General features: G+C 51.6%; 1 long non-coding RNA gene across 1 annotated transcript in view; it reads right to left on the reverse strand.

Annotated features, from left to right (window-relative positions):
* LOC130708846 (uncharacterized) overlaps positions 1-14,218 on the reverse strand; it is a 66,286-nt gene extending 52,068 nt beyond the window's left edge. Inside the window, exon 1 of the long non-coding RNA XR_009009265.1 lies at positions 14,054-14,218. This is a non-coding gene — a long non-coding RNA (uncharacterized LOC130708846). The remainder of the gene's footprint in view (positions 1-14,053) is intronic.
* Positions 14,219-17,726: the final 3,508 nt, after the last annotated feature.

Here is a 17,726-nt window from a genome sequence, read left to right on the forward strand (position 1 = left end):
TTTAATCCTCTGCAATCACGGGAGGCAAGCAGAACAAGCATTTTTATCACCCACTTAGAAATATGGAAAGTGAGGCCAAAGCATGTCAACCACGTGGTAAAATCAGGACTACAGCACAGAACTTCTACCTCCGAGTGCAATGCCCTTTCTCTAAAATCACCCCGCACCGTGCGCCCAGACCTGAGGAAGCCAGGTGTCTAAGCTCTAGGCCACTGCTCTTTCCACTGTCCCCTACGGCTGAGCACCTTCTGGAGACAGAACTCTAACACACAGGCCTCGCCACCCCATGTACACACACGTTTCCACGCGTTGAACAAAGACAAACAGGAGCACAGAAATCATCAGCCCTGGTGTCACTTATGTCAGCCACTCGTGCCCCGAGCCAGGCTCACCACCCTCCTCCCTGTAAAAACACAAAACCCAACCCTAGAGCTGTCAAAGGAGACACACACACGAGACACACACTGGCTTTCTGCGATCAAGCAGTGATCATGGGGCAGGGTAAGTAATCACAGACTCCAACAGCCACAAACCAGAGATCCCAGACGCCCAAGTATCATCACCCTGCAACCACATCCTGCCTCTGGAACGCCTTACTCTCTGTGACCTTAAGCAGCTGTGTTTCTCCAAATCTCAGCTTCCTCATTTATAAAATAAGGAGTTTAAAGAAAGGATCTCACGGTGAATGTACTTCATGCCACAGAGCTTAAAAATGGTTAAAAAGGGGCTTCCCTGGTGCCGCAGTGGTTGAGAATCCGCCTGCCAATGCAGGGGGCACGGGTTCGAGCCCTGGTCTGGGAAGATCCCACATGCCGCGGAGCGGCTGGGCCCGTGAGTCACAATTGCTGAGCCTGCGCGCCTGGAGCCTGTGCTCCGCAACAAGAGAGGCCGCGATGGTGAGAGGCCCGCGCACCGCGATGAAGAGTGGCCCCCACTTGCCGCAACTGGAGAAAGCCCTCGCACGGAAACGAAGACCCAACACAGCCATAAATAAATAAATAAATAAATAAATAAATAAAAATGGTTAAAAAGGTAAGTTTTGTAGATTTCACCACAATAAAATAAAACATGTTAGCATTTGTGTTTTTTTTAAAAAGAGAACCTTACAGGTTCATGGTGAGGATCAAATAAGAGTGTAATGGCAAGTTCTTACAGTGTATAGCACATACTAGATCCTAATAAATAGCTATTTATTATTTATAGTAATTTTTATAGCTTTTATTATCTAGACAATACATGCTCAACATGGAAAATGCCGAAAAATAGAAAGATAAAAAAACTCCTGTAATACCAAAATCCAGAGACAACCACTGAAATTAAATTCTTTGTAGTATTTTTCTAATGCATAGACATTTCTTAAATTTGGAGTATATAGACAACTTTGTCATCATGATCCGTTCTTTCCTGCCTTACCAATAATTGCAAAAACAACTCTCAAGACAACATCCAGAAATAAAGGCATTTTGTTTAGGGCAAGGATCAAAAGTTGCCTGAAACTTGAGACAGGAACAAGGAGCTCACGCTGAACAGCTGGGGACGCCTGCCCCCAGAGCCAGGAGGGGGGTTCACATCAAACCCCCCCCACCTGTTCCTCCTTCCGCCTCAACGCTCACCCAGAAAGCAAGACCCTGGGGGTCTGGCCAAGCAGGACAAGGGCCGCAGGGAAGCTCCTGGAAGCTCTGCATGTGCCAGGCTCCCACTGCCCTCAGGGAGCTCCCACCGTAGGTGCAGGCCAATCACCCCAGGACCTGTGCAAAGGGCTGCGAGGAGCACAAGGAAGGAGACACGTGTGACAACCATTTCATCCAACCCCCAGGTTAAAGATGCCCCAAGGCTGCAGGGATGAGACCAGTCTCGCTCCGGGGCCAGAAGACTGAGCTCTCAGGGTCCCGAGCTAACTCTCAGATGCCCAGTTTAAAACACGAAAACAGAAACCAAACAAACAAACAAAAATCAGGGCCCATATCCAGTACTTATGTACAAGCACTTCTTTACCAAGTGCTTGAGACCCATCAGCACAGAGACAAAGGCCGCCTGGACACAGGACAAGTAGCCTCTTCCACGAGAACCCTTGGGGCCCTGCCTGGCTCCCACTCTTGGGCATGGCCTCTCTGCCTCTTAATGCAGAAACGAGGCCAGACTCCACGGACTCCTGGGGACGCTACCTGATTCAAAGCTTCCTGTAGCGCCTGGCAAACAAGGAAGCTCTTCTGCTGTGCTGGGGCAGCACCCTCAGAAAAGACTCTGGAGAGGAACTACAGTCCCACAAAGCACACTCTAACGCTCCGTCTCTAGCCAGGCACAGTCGGCCTCGCTTTCATTTTGCGTGGGTGTGTGTTTTGCTGGGAGGCAGGGGTTAGCGAGTGTGACTGGTGCCCAAAGGCAGCTCCCGAAATCCTACAGAGGAGCAGCTGCTCCCAGCGCTGGGGAATTCTCTTTCCATCTCCGCTTACGCGTAATTATCTTCTAAGGCGGTGCTCCCCGGAGGGGCGGCGGCGCCGGGGGCCTCCCGGATCACCTCCCTGGACGGGCCGCTCCCGGCACCACCCTCGCCGGCGGAGGCCGGGAAGAGCGCCTGAAATCAAGGCCACCCGTGGCCCGCTTCTCCGGAGCCCCAATCACAAACATGCCAGGCCCCTTCCTTTGGAGGTCTAGGGAGGAAATTAAATGTGAGCCAGATAAGGAGATTCCCTTCAGCTCTGACGCCAGGGAATCCGAAGTTATGATTCCCCGCCCCCAGGACCACGCAAACCAAACTGGCACGGGCCCCGGACCACGGGGCCAGCCACGCCTGGAGTGCCTCCTTCTCTGTAATGACGGCACTCGGATCGCGGGCCTGAGTGTTTTTATAGCAAATGTGAATGAGAATGTAAAACTCGGCAGGCCAGTGACAAAGTGGGTGGCAGAGAGGGCCCGACAGGCTCCTGGCCTCTCCACAGGTGCTTCGGCAAGTCCCTCCCTGCCCTGTATTTTCCAGGCCAAGTGAGGCCGCTGCCCGAGGCGGCTGACTCAACTTTTTTCACGGCATAGTGACTTGATCCGCAGAAGGATGCGGGGAGCCGAGCGCACTGAGCTCGCACTGACCTCAGCAGTTTCTAAATCTGCCGGGGCGAAGAACACCTTCACCGGGGGCACAGCGTTCGCCAGACGGCCCGGGGCTGGCGGGAAGGCGCAGCTCCCACCAGGGCTGCCACGCGTGCCGGGCTTCCCAGCAGCCCTGGCCACCCCCAGCCTTGTCTACTTTCTCTTCTTCATGCTTGTGGTTTCAGTGTGGGGAAGCGGGTGGGCGGAAAGGCATCCAGAAGGAGAGAGAACAGACAGGAAAGGGCGGTGGGTCAAGGGTCAACAGAGCACTGATGTTTCAAAAAGAAACTGCCGAGTAACCATCGCTGCAAAACATCTAGGCGCACGAACGAGGCGCCGCAATGGCCGTCACACGCCAACGCTGCTGTCGGCGTGCTCGCAGGCTCAACAGTGGCTCCCATCTCGCGGGGGCAAAAGGCCAAAGCCTCACGAACACACACGCGCATGCACGTGCATGCACACACACACACACGACTTCCACGCCACTGTCCCCACACCAGCCTGGCAGGCGCACACGCCCACCTCAAGGCCTCCGTGCTTGCTGTTCCCTCGGCCTGGACCACATCCCCTCCATACCTCAGCTCCCCCTCCCCTCACCCCTCCTCCACGTGGAAGCGCCAATGCTACCTGCTCAGCAAGGCCTGCCTGGACCCCCTTTCAGCACCTCACCGACCCCCTGCCCCAGGCACTGCCCGGGCTTTTCAGCAGCCATTACTACCTCGCATGCCGTTCTGGGTCGGACAGCGTCCCCTCAAATCCACGTCCACCTGGAACCTCAGAAGGTGACCTCATTCGGAGAGAGGGTCTTCCCAGAAGTACGTAGTTAGGATGAGGACACACTGGAGGGGGGTGGGCCCTCCTAAGAAAAGAGGGGCCACAGACACGGGAAAGAGGCCGTGTGGTGAGGGAGGCAAGAGAGCAGAGCCGTGCAGCCACAAGATCCGGGCACCAAGCACGCCAGCACCACCAGAGGCTGGGGCACAAGCAGGCGACGGGGCCTCCCTCAGAGCCCCAGGGCGCAAGGGAGTAAGGTCCTGAGGTTTGAGCCCTCCGGTTTGCGGTCCTCTGTCACGGCGCCCTAGGAAACTAGGACACGTACCATGAACCGTAACCAGCTACTGTCTGCTGCCCCTCAGGAGAAAATAAGCCCCAGGAGAACAAGATTTTGACATCCTTTGCTTGGTGCAAAATGCCCGACACATAGAATAGCATCCAGCTGAATAAAAAAATGTATTTGCTGAACAGCTCTTGAGCGAACAGAGACAAGCCTAGAAGGGAGACAGGGGTGCTATACCCACCCTACAAGAGGGCAAAACTGAGGGGCTAACGTCCCAGCTCTGCCCAGAGACAGCAGAGCCAGGACCGGAAGTGAACTGGGACCCAGCCTGCTCGTTTGAGAAGTAACCCTGAGCAACTCCAGGTGCCGAGCAGACAGCTGCTATAGGCAGCACTCCGTGAGCACACGTGTGGAGTGCAGGGCAGGCAGGGCAGGCTCCAGGCTCGCCTCTCCTCGGCAGGGCCGGGACCCCGAACCAGGGAGCTCACCGGGTCTGCGTCCGCATCTGCAAACTGAGGGTGGATCACAAGCCAGGTCGACCTGCTCTCCAAGGAGCAAGCAAGGCTTGTTTTAATCTGCGCCGCTTCTGCGAGGCCCTCCCAGACCCCGGGAGCCAAGGTGACGTCTCCGTGCCACTGAAGCACTCTTAGGGCAGCACCTCTGGCCCGCACCACGCGCTACTCTGAAGCCTCTCTCACACCACAGGCCGCCTGATCTTGCTTCCGTAGTTCACTTCCACACACACTACTGGACTCACATCATGGGCCTCTGCACCTGGCACTCTGGAAGCCCTGCAGTCTGCCCAGGCCCCGCCTGTGTCCTCGCCAGCCAGCTCTGGTTCTCCCAGGCCCGCAGACACCAGGCTCCTCCTCCACTCCCAGGAGTGAGGTTTCCTCTTGCCCACTTGGACCTGGGCGGCCTGGGCTGCTCTGGAGCCTTGAGTACAGTCCTCCCCACACTCAACCCGCAGGTCTCTCCAGTTTGGGTAAACCATCAGCAAACAAATCAGGGACTTCAACCGAACCTGCCATCGTACATGCACATGCACACGCGCATGGTCGGGGATATGGAACAAGCACAAACAGCATCCCAGGGCCAGCACTGTTAGGGCTGTGACTAGGCAGAAGGTAAAGCGTGAGCCAGGCAGACCCAGGCGTGAGCCCCAGCCCTGCCCCGCTGTGGGTTACACTTCTGTTACCTTCCCTGCACTTGAGCGACCTCAGCTCACAGCAAACTCAGTAGCGGCAGACAGCAGGCTCTGCAAAGCGCCCAACACTGTGTGCTTCTCTTTTCCTGCATCTTGAAACGGGCAGCACGTGGCCTATTTACCCTGCGTGGAGAGCAGGGTAAAGAGCCTCAGCCCCCCAGGGCTTGGAGACCTGGTCCCACCTCTGCTCTGAACGACCAGGCCCGTAGCTGCACCTCACCTCTCAGGGCCTGGCTCGGCCTCCTCAAAAACAAAAGGGAGAGGCTGCAAGAAGGATCCCCAGCACCCAATCTACTTAAGAAAAGGGAAGGCCTCTGCTCTGGGGCCTCGGTGTCTCACAGCAGGACTGGTGTCGGAAGAGGACATCAAATGTGCTCTCCTGCCCAACCTGCCACCTTCGCCGGCTACCCTCCCACAACCCCAGCTGATCCAGGTCTGCCTCTGCCCTCCTTGACATTTGTTGCTAGAGGATGCGCATTTTTACATTTAGCAAATGTAACGCTCACTCATGCATTTAAAAACACTTATTAAGGATAGGAGAACACAAGTAAGAGTAGTAGTTGCTTACAACTGCTGAGTACTTACTAGGTAATATGCTCAGAGCTTTGCAAACATTACTCTCTGAATCCCCAGAACAACCCTGTGAGGTGGGTACTGATATTATTCCTGGTTTACAGGTGAGGAAACCGAGGCCCAGGGAGAAAGGATAACCGTGTTTAAGTCACACAGCCATAAACGACGGAGTGGGAGCTGGAAATGATCCTAGAGTCTCTTCACCACCCCGGGCTGCCCCTCTATCACTCCTTCTCCCCGGCCCTCTTTGAACCGCAGGTAAAGGACACTGTCATTCAGTAAATCAGAGCCTCCCAAAACCCACTGGGCTGCTCAGCCTGCAGGAACGGCCCAGGTGAGGGCCTCCAGATGTGTCCTCCACCAGATCGGGCCCCTGGAACACCTCCTAAGGAACCCTGCTCAGAGACAAACCATCACAATATTCCCATAACAAACCAGGGAAGTGGGGCACGGATCACCACACTGCTGGAAGGAAAGCCCCGCCACACGCAGAATCGCGCTTCACTACATGCATGGAGGCTATTTCAGAAGCAAGAGCGTCTGATTTTCCATCACGTGATCCCTTATATGTTCCCCCAGTTCAGCTCACCAGCCTGGAATCCCTGCCTTGGCTGTGCAGAACAGAACTGGTATCAACGTGCTGCTCATAAGCACTTGCTTCCTCGGGGAGAGGCTCACAGAAAGACTCTGGCAGGTTACAACAAAATTACAGTGCTCCATTACAGTGCCCAGCCTCTGGGAAAAGCGGAGAGCACGTGAAACCAGGAGCGCTGGCTTCCAGGGCCACGTTGCCACCCCTGGCGGCAGGACACCCTGAGCAGAGCCTTGGTCCTCGGGGGCTCAGCTCCCTCATCCTCCATGGTTATGATAGACACCTCCCCCCCCGAATTAAGATCCGGAAGCCAAATGAGTCTCATAGCCATACCAGTGATGGATGAAATGCCTACTAAACACTGTCCATTTCTATCACTTAGCAGAATGGCAGCCTGTGGGAAAATGGGCAGCCTCATACACTATTGGTAGTTTAAACCAGTACAGCCCTCGCGAGCACAGTGTGGGGATTTGCTGTAACAGTTTAAATGAGTAGAACCTGTGGCATACTGATTCCACTCCTAGAGAAACACACGCATGTGTGCATAACAGCATGTATGTATGAAGATATAACAGCAAAACTAATGAGTCACTTTACATGTCTATCAATGGGGGACTGACTCATAAATTATGATATAGCTATACTATAAAATATTTTGTAGACAAATTAAAAGAGAGAAGAACTACATGCAAGAAAAGATCTACAAGATCCATCATGTAAAAAGACAAAATAATGAAACAATATACATGATGCAATCAGATTTATGCTTACAAAAGAAACAAAACTATGTATTTGCGTCTGTATAGGCTGATGGAAATTACAATTGGTTAGTGCTGAGGGCCCAGCAGGGAGGCGGCACATGGGGGAAGGGTGCCAGAGGAAGAAGGACTCTACATCTTCTGCTGTTCACTTCTCCACTATTTGGATGGGAGGGTGTGGTGCAAGAGCATAATATATTCATGTATCACCTACATCATTTAGAAAAAAGCCATCGAACTGATTTAAAAATAGCACCACCGCCACCGAAACAGGGTTCGTGTTCTGGTGTGAAACTGACACAGCAATCTGAACAAGTTTTGGTGCCACACTCCAGGGTCTTCCCAAGAGTGACTGATAAAGTTCAAGGGCAGTCTCTAAGCCACAGATGACAAGACTGGATCGGGATCAACAGGGAAGAAGGGAAATGCGGGATGCAAGGAAAACTTTGGGGTAAGCTCTGTGGAAGCTGCAAACCTGTCCTGCCCTGAACCCGCTTGGCTCCAGGACGCACTTTTCTGGGACTCTCCTCCCTCTCACATCCATAGGATGAGAAGAATGTAAAAACCAGATGAAGAGAGAATTCCCTTTCCCGCAGCAGAGAGGAGGCCACCTGGAGTCACCAGCGGAGCTGCTCCCAGGCGAAGCCAAAGAAAAAGCCTGGCCAAACTCCACCTTCCCGACAAAGGCTCTGCGTGCCAGGCTCCTGGGGCTGCAGGGACAGCCAAGGCTGGCAGCCTGAAGCCCACCCATTCGAGTCCCTCCACTTCAGCAAACAACCAGGCCAGCTTCTTTTCACATTCAACACTAAAATCCAAACTGAACCAGTATACAAATCAGAGGGTTCTGCCAACAAAACAGCAACAAGGTGGAATAAGGAGAGAGAAATCAGTGGTACCCTGGATAAACATATACTTACTATTTCTGCTTGTCCATAGTAACACTTCTGTAGAGTCAAACATTTGATATATACCTTTTCTGGCTTCCTAGTAATAATTAAAACAAACACGCAGCCCAAACACACACACGCAGCTAAACATGGAGCAAAAAGGAGAACAGAGGGGCTTTGCTTAGGACATGATGTTCAGGAGGTAGTCCGACAGTTGACATCCCCACACGAAATGCTCTCCTCCCATCAAATAGGTACCCTGTTAGTGCACCACGCTCACCGGGCACTTCAACAGTCCACGGCTGGGGGCTACCCACAGGACAAGGAAAAGAAGTCACATCTCGGAGGGAAAGGGGTGACCATCAAACAGTAGGGGAGTGGAGTCCTTGTGCAGTGACTCACCGCAGAGATGGCCGTGACTGCGGACGCCACGAAGCAGGCAGACCCATAAAGTAACTCTCAGCCTCCTCTCAATGAGGACGCAGCCCAAGCAAAGCCAGAACCCGACCAACTGGCCAGAGCCCAGCAAGAACAAACTATCTGAAGGGCACGGGTATTATGCAATCTGGAAAACCGAAGCCTGGACAAGTTTCTTACAGACTCTGGCACTGACTAGGGGAGAGGGCATGGGACCAGCATATTTCTGATGCGGCAGTGGTGCATCCTATGATGGGGACATGCGGACACTGGCAACCAGGACCAACCACATCCCCTCGCTCTGACTCCGGTTCTCCTGAGTATGGCTCGGCTCCCCACCGAGGCTGCACCCTTCAGGGGAGGGTGTTCTCCCCTCCTTGCAGGGCTGGCCACCCCTGAGAGCTCGCCCACCTCCACTCCCTGTTCCCGACCAGCCCCTGCATGCCTGGTGACCACAAGTCACCCCAGCCTAGAGGCAGATCAGCCCTTGGGGAACAGCCAGAACTGAGGACCACAGCCACTGAGGTCCACTGGGTCCACCAGGGAACTGTGGGGTGCCGACTACACCCCAGGGAGACTTCCTCCTTTGGGGGCTTTTCCCCTTCAACAGTTTCACTCTAAGTTTGAATGCTCAAACCAGCACTTCTCTAAATGGGGTCTGAGAACCTGACTTCCATCCTGAGATGCTCCAGGAAAGGTAGAAACGAAGGCCAGGGTGGGTGGGCAAAGACAGGGGAAGGCGCTTTGGGGTTTTCCTCAGGCACCTTTCTCTGGCTGCCATGAGAGACCAAAGGAGGCAATTTTAGTTTCTACAGAGATGCTTGCCGTCTACACACAGTATCTCCACTACCCAGCCTGTGAGGATGAGAAGGGCAACAGGGAGGGGGTGAGGAGAGAAAAGAGGATTTGACTCCCCCCTCTCTCAACCCCAATCCAGAGCACTGAGCATCATTCATGCTGACCCGTTTCCTCTGCTCCATCACCCCTGCCACCATCTTAACGTCTTGAGTTCAAGCCCTCATCCTCTCTCATGCCCATCACCCTGATGGCCTTGTTTCTCGTCAGCGCATTTCATACTCCACACAGCCTGCAGAGCCACCCTTCTAAACCACAGCCCTTCATCAAGCCCCAGTCTCCGGACGGAGTCCAACCCTGGCAGGGTGGGCGTGACCTCTGCCTGCCCAGGCTGTGCCGTCACAGAGATCACAGCTGCCGCTCGGACTGTGACACATGCCACCCCGCCCCCAACTATGAAGATGCACAGGTTGCGGTTTCCTCATCTGTGCAACGGGAATAAAAGGATCACCCTCCAGAGCTTCTATGGGAGTTAATCCAAGCTGAGGAGAGCCCGGCTCTCCAAAAATGGCCACGACTCTCCCTGTCCCCAACCTGGCTCCAGACCCTCTGCCCTTCACCACCTCGCTGTGCTACCTCCTCATAACGAATGAATACGAGTCAACGCAGGAGAAAAGGCACATCCGAGATCTAAAAATGAAGGGTCATAAACCTTAGGCTACCAAGATGTGGAGGACACCAAAATTAACTCATTATCAAAATAATGTGAGAGGAGGGAAGGGATGGGAAGAGAAGGAAAACATTACTTTGGAGGAACTGCTTTTAAAATAGACAGCTCTGTGATTTTTTTTTTTTTTAAAGACTTCATTTTTTCCAAAGATTTAGGAAGATTACATTTCAAAAGCTCACAAAGGAGACCCTTCTGGTTTTTTTTTTAAAAAACTATTTCTTAATTAATACCTTCAGAGAACTAAGAAGTACTTTTATAGACTGACTGAATCTTAATAAAATTCTCAGAGAAATTCTGGCATCAGTCACAACAAACACCCTCCTGGAAATTAATTTCCTTTTCCGCATACAACTTACTATGGCAACTCATTTATGATGCCACCACAACCAGTCAAAATCTGCCTGGAGCATAAAAACTTCCAAGCCCCACAAGACAGCTTATAGCACTTGATAGAAATTGGCCCCATATTTAGCCAAATCCTACATCTAACAGAGACTTCCCCCACACCAAACTGTCCAGATTTTACTGGCAAAGTCAACTCTTCCATCTCCTTCCCGGCCCATATCTGCACTGCCCTCCCATCTTATACTACAGCTCTAACAATGCCTCCTACCAGCTCGAAGTCCCCAAACTCAGTATCTTTTCCCTGGCCCACAAAACGAATAAAAGAGGAGAGAAGGGCACAAAATGGGTAAAGGGAAACTAGCTACATCCATCTTCAGCCTCCTACCAAAGACGTGTCTTTTTTTTTTTTTTTTAATTTTTATTGAAGTATAGTTGATTCACAATGCTGTGCCAGTCCCAGCAATTCCCTCCTTTTAGATGATGGTAGGTCCTAGAATATTCACTGCGTGTGTTGAGGATGGAGTGGGCAGCCAAAAGCTAAAACAATTATTTGTAAGTACAAAAATGTACTTTAAAAGCCTTTCTCCCTTGAGGACAATTCCTACTGGAAGACTTAATCCCATTATCCCAAGTGCCCATGGGCGAGGGGAGAGAAAGGGCTGGATGCCAAGCGTCACTGAGCACCCACTGCAACTCACAAGTGCATCTCATTGAATGCAAGGCAGATACTATCATCCTGATTTTACATACGGGGAAATCGGGCTCAGAGGGATCAAGCGATGGGCTCAGCATGTACACCAGGCCCATCAGACATCAAGACTCATGGACTCATAAGCTTTACCCTAAGCACCTGGGTGTCCCCAGGTGCTTAGGGTAAAACACTGTCCTAGGTTGGAGGGCACTTTACAAGTTTACACATTGCTTTTCATATACGAGATCTCATTCAATATCACAGCCCTGTAGGATAGTTAAGAATTACTTTTCCACTATTGTAAAACACTATTTGGTTTCAAAGATCATCAGTAACTTGTGAAAGCCAGTGGTAGCACTTAGAGTTGTACCCTGTCTAAGCTTTGCTTCCTCACCTCACAGTGCCTGATAAATGGTAGGGGCTCAAATGACAACTATTATTAGCAACATGATTTTTTTAATTAATTTAATATCCCTCAGCTAAAGTAATTTATACACACACACACACACACACATATAAACTGCAGATATTTTAAAGATTCAGCTTAATTACCTGCTAGAGAGGATATAATTTTACCACTACCTCAAACTTAGAGATAACCACTAACTGCAGCTGCCAAGAAACTGACAGAAAAGGATTACTGAAAATGATGCGGTCAAACCCAATATGTATTTTGACAGCTACTAATGAAAGAGAACAGAAGGACAGGAGCATTCAGTTATGATAAAATACAAAAAAAATCCTCCTCTCCCTCCAGCATCATGGCTTGATCATGAATGTGCTGTTTGACCCAACCATGTCATTTCAGCTGTGTGATGACCCTCAGCATCCAAAACGAGATGGCCAGCAAGTGACACAGACGTTCTAGTGAGAGGTCGCCCAGGAGGTCTAGGGAATAGGGGTGGGGCAGATACATTATTACCTTGAGCTATTTTTAATGTGCTGCATCTAATGCACTGTTTGCCTCACTTAATTTCACTCACTTGCAAAGAAACCTGGGAAGTTCAGAAATGCCAGATGCAACAGGGATCAGCTCCCCACTTCTCAAGCTAGAACGGAAAAGATGACAGAAGTGTGTTGGTACAAGGATGGCAGCATCAGTCAGACAGAAGGAAATCTATGCTACTACGGCAATGAGAGATCCTGGGGAGGTTCTTCGAGAAAGGCTGAGCCAAGACCCATCCAACTGAGCATCTACTCCAGGCTTGAAGGTTCAAACAAAAGAATAAAATTCAGGTCCACAGATGAAACATACGTAAATTTTTTAAGCACAGTTAACAGCTTTATGGTAATGACAGCTGGACAGCCATGTATACTAACTGCCTGCATGAGAACAATATCCATACTGTAAATCTAATACCAATTATTATTAGTTTTTGGGTTTGTTTTACTTTATGCAGCCTTTCTTGCTTCTTAGCTGTGTTAAGTCCACCCTAATTTCTTTGTAATAGGCTGAGTTTGATTTTGTGTGGCCGATCTCGACTTACAAGGAAAAAGATGTCAGTCTCCCTCAGTCACCTTCTCCTGCGCCATCAGACTGTCTAGCTCTTTATTTATACCCTATTTTGCAGATAAGAAAACTGAGTTCCAGAGAGAGGACGTGATTCATCCAAGGCCATAATCCTTGCTAATATATCTAGGACTAGCACAAGGGCTCAAGGCCTACAATGTAGATCTCCAGCTCTATCACTGTTGCAAATGACCTGGCATACTTGTGTCTTGAATACGAAGTTTATTTGGAAGGGGAAGAAAAAAAAAAAACCTAACATGAGTCATCTCCTTTGTCAAGGGGTACCACACAGATTGTTCTAATAAAGCATCCAGCATCTCCAGAACCACTTGTTTCTGAAATAGCCAACCTCAGTCCCAGAGAATAAAAGGCCATGTCTTATGCCCCTTCAGGATACCCAGGACCCTGTGAGCAGATGCGCTGCAGGCCTTTGGGGATCTGCTAGCCCAGCCCAGGGAATCCAGACGTTGCCGGTACTGGAGAGGGAATGGGATGGGTGGGTGGCTGGGGGGGGGGGGGGGGTCAGAGTTGCGATTTCTCCTGGCAACAGTTATGATTTCATGCAGCCCAATCTTACTCCCCTTGGAACATCTAAATATCCCATCCACTCAGGGGTCCCTCCTCAACTTCCCCAGGACAAAAGCACTGCAGTCTGGGAGGTGAATCTGGCAGACCGGGAGGGACGGTATTTGACCCAAGCCGTAGAGGAAGCACCGCTCCGCTCCCTCCTCCACCAGTTACTGGAACTCCCCACCGGATCTTCAGACGCCAAGAGGCGTCCCCCACTCTGAGCCCGACCCCTCTTTCAGCGTCTGCCCCAACAGAGGCGCGAGGAGGCAAAGCCCACTCCCCATCGCTCTACCCCGCCACCCACTCGCCTCCGGTCCCCCCAGTGGCCGCCCCCCCGTGGGCCTCCCTCCCTCCTCACTCGCGGGGTCCCCGCCGGACACTTGCCCGCTCCAGCCCGAGAACCTGAGCGCACCCCTTTCTCTCCGCCCGCAGAGGACCCGCGTCTCCCGCCTCCGGCCCAGGCCCCCCTCTCCCCGCGTCCCTCCGCGCCCCGGGAGTCAGCCGCGCACCCGCACTTCCCGCCCGGCCCGTGCGGGCTCTGTCCGCCCCAACTTTTCCCGGCCGCGGCCGCGGCGCCAGCCCCGCAGCGGCGGGGATCCCGCGTCCCGCGCCGCGAATGGCGGGCGGGCTCGCGTCCCCTCGGCCCCGGCCCGCCGCGCCGGCACGAGTTGCGCTCGGGACTCGCTCGGCGCCCGGGCCTCGGCTGTCCGCCCGGCGCAGAGGAGGAGCCGGCGTGGCGGGAACCGCGCTGTCCCGGCGCCGGCACCCCCGCCCGGTGCCCAGTGCCCGCCCGCGCCGCTCCCTGCCCACCTGCCCGCCCGCGCCGCCGCCGCTCACCTCCTCCCGCGCCGCCGCCGCCACTGCCGGGAAGACGTGGCAGTGGCCGCCGCTCGAGCTCCCCGCCTCGCCTCTTCTCTCGGCGTCCGCGCGGGCGGCTCCGGCTCGCCGGACCGCAGCGCCAGGCGCCCTCTGCCGCCGGGAAGGCGAATCCTCTCGCCCTAACCCTAACTCGCCGGCCGCCCCCGCCCCAAGGCTCGCTCCCAACCCGGTTCCGCTCTGCCGGAGACCCTCCCTTGTGGCGGCCGCGGCCCCGGCCCCGCCGCTGCCTCCGGGGAGCCTGCCCTGACCAGCCAGCCGCTCGGCGCCCTTCCTCCGTGCCCCACCTGGGTCGATACATTTCCTGCTTCTCTGAATCTGAATGCCTCGCCCACGAGAAAGTAAAATAGGGCTGGGGAACAAACACCACGTCTCTCGTGTTCGTCATTCTCTCTCCTAGGGCTAGGTTAGCGCCCTGCCTTGAATACCCAAGGGCGCAACAAATACTTCTTGAAGCAGCGAAAGAGTGAATGAATGAGTAGAGATTTTGGCCGCTCTCCACCCACGTAGGCTTCTAAACCTCCAGAGGACAGATATCCCCACCTGGATTTTTTTTTTTTTTTTTTTTTTTGGTAAATTACACACACACACACACACACACACACTTGCGCAGCGTTGCATGAATAAATAGGATTCACAATTCCCCACTTCAGACTAGCACCAAAGTTGCACAAGGCCCTCAGCTCAATGTTATTCAGGGCCTTTAGTCAAACAGACTTAGGTTTTACATAGATCTACCACTTAAAAGCTGGGAACTCTCGGGAAAGCTAATCTCCCTGGGCAGTTACCTCATCTATAAATTAAGAGTAATAAAATCTATTTCATAGAGTTGTTGTGAGGATTAATTGAGATCCTGCACTGTGTGTAAAGCGCTTTGCTCAGGCCCTCCACCCCCACCTGTACTGTATCTAAGTGGTAGCTACTGTTACTATTATTACTAATCTAGTAGGTAATAAAAACTATAGGCAAAAAGTAAAATAATGGCTACCTTTTCATCTGGGGACACCTTAATACCCTTGTATGTGGGGTATTGTCACCTACCCAAGAGAGCCAGCCCCGGGAGCAAGGCCTTTCCAGTCCCTCTTCTTCCCCACCCCGAAGAATTAACTGGCCTTGGGTTTTAAGACCAGTTATGAGCTGGTCTTAAGAGCTGTAGAGCTGGCTCTCCTGTAGGTTTTCCCCCTGGGTTTCGGTGGCCAATCTCTTAATGAACAAGTGTTTATTTTATTGCGAAGGCAGTCAATGTTTAAGGGCCCCTGTGGTCTACAGACTCTTCCTGTTTTCTCCTTGCCCCTCTCTCAACACCTTGAGGCCGTCTTTTCATTTTTAACAGTCTCCTTCCTGCTCTGCACATAAAACAGCAGTGAGTGCAATGAAGTGGCATCAGACAGGACCAGGCTGGAATCCCAGCCCATCCGCCTTGGGCTTTCTGCACCTCAGTCCCCTCAATTGTAAACTGTGGAGAATGATGCTTATCTGTGACATTGAGAGAATTGGTGATCCAGTCTGTGAGTGAAGTCCCTGGAACATATAGGTGTTTATTAATAAAAGGCAACTATCGATTCCTTTATTTAACAAGCATTTAGGGAGCATCCACTGAGTGTTGTAGGTGCTGGAAGAGTGAGGGAAACAAACATTGGTGAGGTACGATTCTTACCCTCAAAGGAGTCTGAGGTCTAGTGGATGAGACAGGCACCCATATGCTAGGGCAGAGGGGTTGGGAGGATATAGATGCCGCTAATATGGAATTAGCAAGCCTCAGTTCCAAATTGGGTCAGTGTTTCTGCAATATAGATTGCTTTAATTCATTATAATTGTAAATGCCATTTCCCTCTAAATATGTACATAACTTTCCAAGACCACTGCAAACAATTAATGAATAATTTTGTGAGGCAAACAGAACCATTTGAGGTAGGGTTCAGTTCCTTAATAAGGTGACTCCAAATGCTTCCTTATACTAGAAATAACATGTACATTGTGTCTTTGTGAAAGTACCATAATTTATAAGTTAAAGTTGCATATCTTGCAATGCATATCTAAGAGGGAAAGTCCACATACTGTGGACCTCTAATGTATCACGCCGCCTATCCATGCCCATGATGTAGCCCCCTCCCGTATTAACCCTGGGCTTGGCCACACGATGTGTTTTGGCCACTGGGACATCAACAAACATGGCAAACGGAGGGATGTTTGATGAGCACTTGTGCCTCGCTCCTTGCTTTCTTGAAACGCTGTGAAGAAACTGAAGAAATCTGGTCCAGCCTCCTTAAAAATGAAAGACTCAGACAGAGAGAGGCTCACCATCCCAGCTGTAGCAACCCCCAGCCAACCCACCAGCTGAATGTAACCCCGTGAGTGAGCCTAGGCGCGACTAGCCAAAATGACCCAGGCAACCCAAGAGTTGTGAGAAATAAAATGGCGGTTGCTTTAATCCACTAAGTGTTGGCAGCGATGGATAACTGACAGACACATCACACACAGGTGTTTCGACAGTTGCAAGGTCTCGGTGAAATTCAGCCAAGAGTCAATACTCTCACTAGTGTTTTCTGTCGTGAAGCGTTCAATTGAAGTTAATATGTCTCCACTTAGCAGAGTAGCACACTTTAAGTCATGCCTTCTTTCAAAGTTCTTCATTGAATGGCTACTGAGCCTAGAACCGGTTAAAATCCTTTTGCAGCCAACAGGACAATAAGCTGGCAAAATCAGCTTAAAAACCACTTTAAACATTATAACTCCTTGGAACACAGCAGGTGTTATAGAGGTTGGGTGTTTATCTCTCTATTTATTTATTTATATTTTTGGCTGCATCGGGTCTTAGTTGCGGCACGTGGGATCTTTTGTTGCGGTGCGCGGGCTCTTCGTTGCGGGCACGGGCTTCTCTCTAGTTGTGGCACGTGGGCTCCAGAGCGCGTGGGCTCTGTAGTTTGCGGCACGTGGGCTCTCTCGTTGAGGCATGTGAGCTCAGTAGTTGTGGCACGCAGGCTCAGTTTCCCCATGGCATGTGGCATCTCAGCTCCCCTACCAGGGATGGAACCCGCATCCCCTGCATTGGAAGGTGGATTCTTTACCACTGGACCACCAGGGGAGTCCTTATCTCTCTATTTTATTATAAACTTCTTGATGATGGACACCTTGTCCAATTTGACAAGGTTTGACTATAGATCATGAACATCAGAGAAGGAAGGGAAGTTAGATCTGCTAATCTACCACCAAATTTTATAGATGAAGACACTGGGGCTAAGTGAGATTAGAAGAGCCTTACAAATTCCTAGGGTCCTGGAGCTGGCTCAGAGCAAAACTGAGATGACCAATTCAAAGATCTTTACACTGTTTCTTGGATTGGATTGTTCGGTGGATTGTTTTTTCTTTGTGACATTGGTTGCTACTAAAAATATACTCCCCATGCTCAAAAGAGCTTTACAACTTTCCTTTGTATTTAGGATAAAATCCAAAGTCTTCATCTTGCCCCACAGGGTCTGGTGCAGCCAGCCCTCCGGAGGCATTCGTTTGGCTCTACCCATCCCTCAGAACACTCTGCCCACTCCAGTTTTTTTCTGTCCTCGCATCACTCCACACAAGATTCCAAGCCCTGAATGAAAGCCAGCTTGACCTGGCTTGGTCACGTGACCTAGCT

The sequence above is a fragment of the Balaenoptera acutorostrata genome, chromosome 9 (genome assembly GCF_949987535.1).
Source record: "Balaenoptera acutorostrata chromosome 9, mBalAcu1.1, whole genome shotgun sequence".
Taxonomy (NCBI): domain Eukaryota; kingdom Metazoa; phylum Chordata; class Mammalia; order Artiodactyla; family Balaenopteridae; genus Balaenoptera; species Balaenoptera acutorostrata.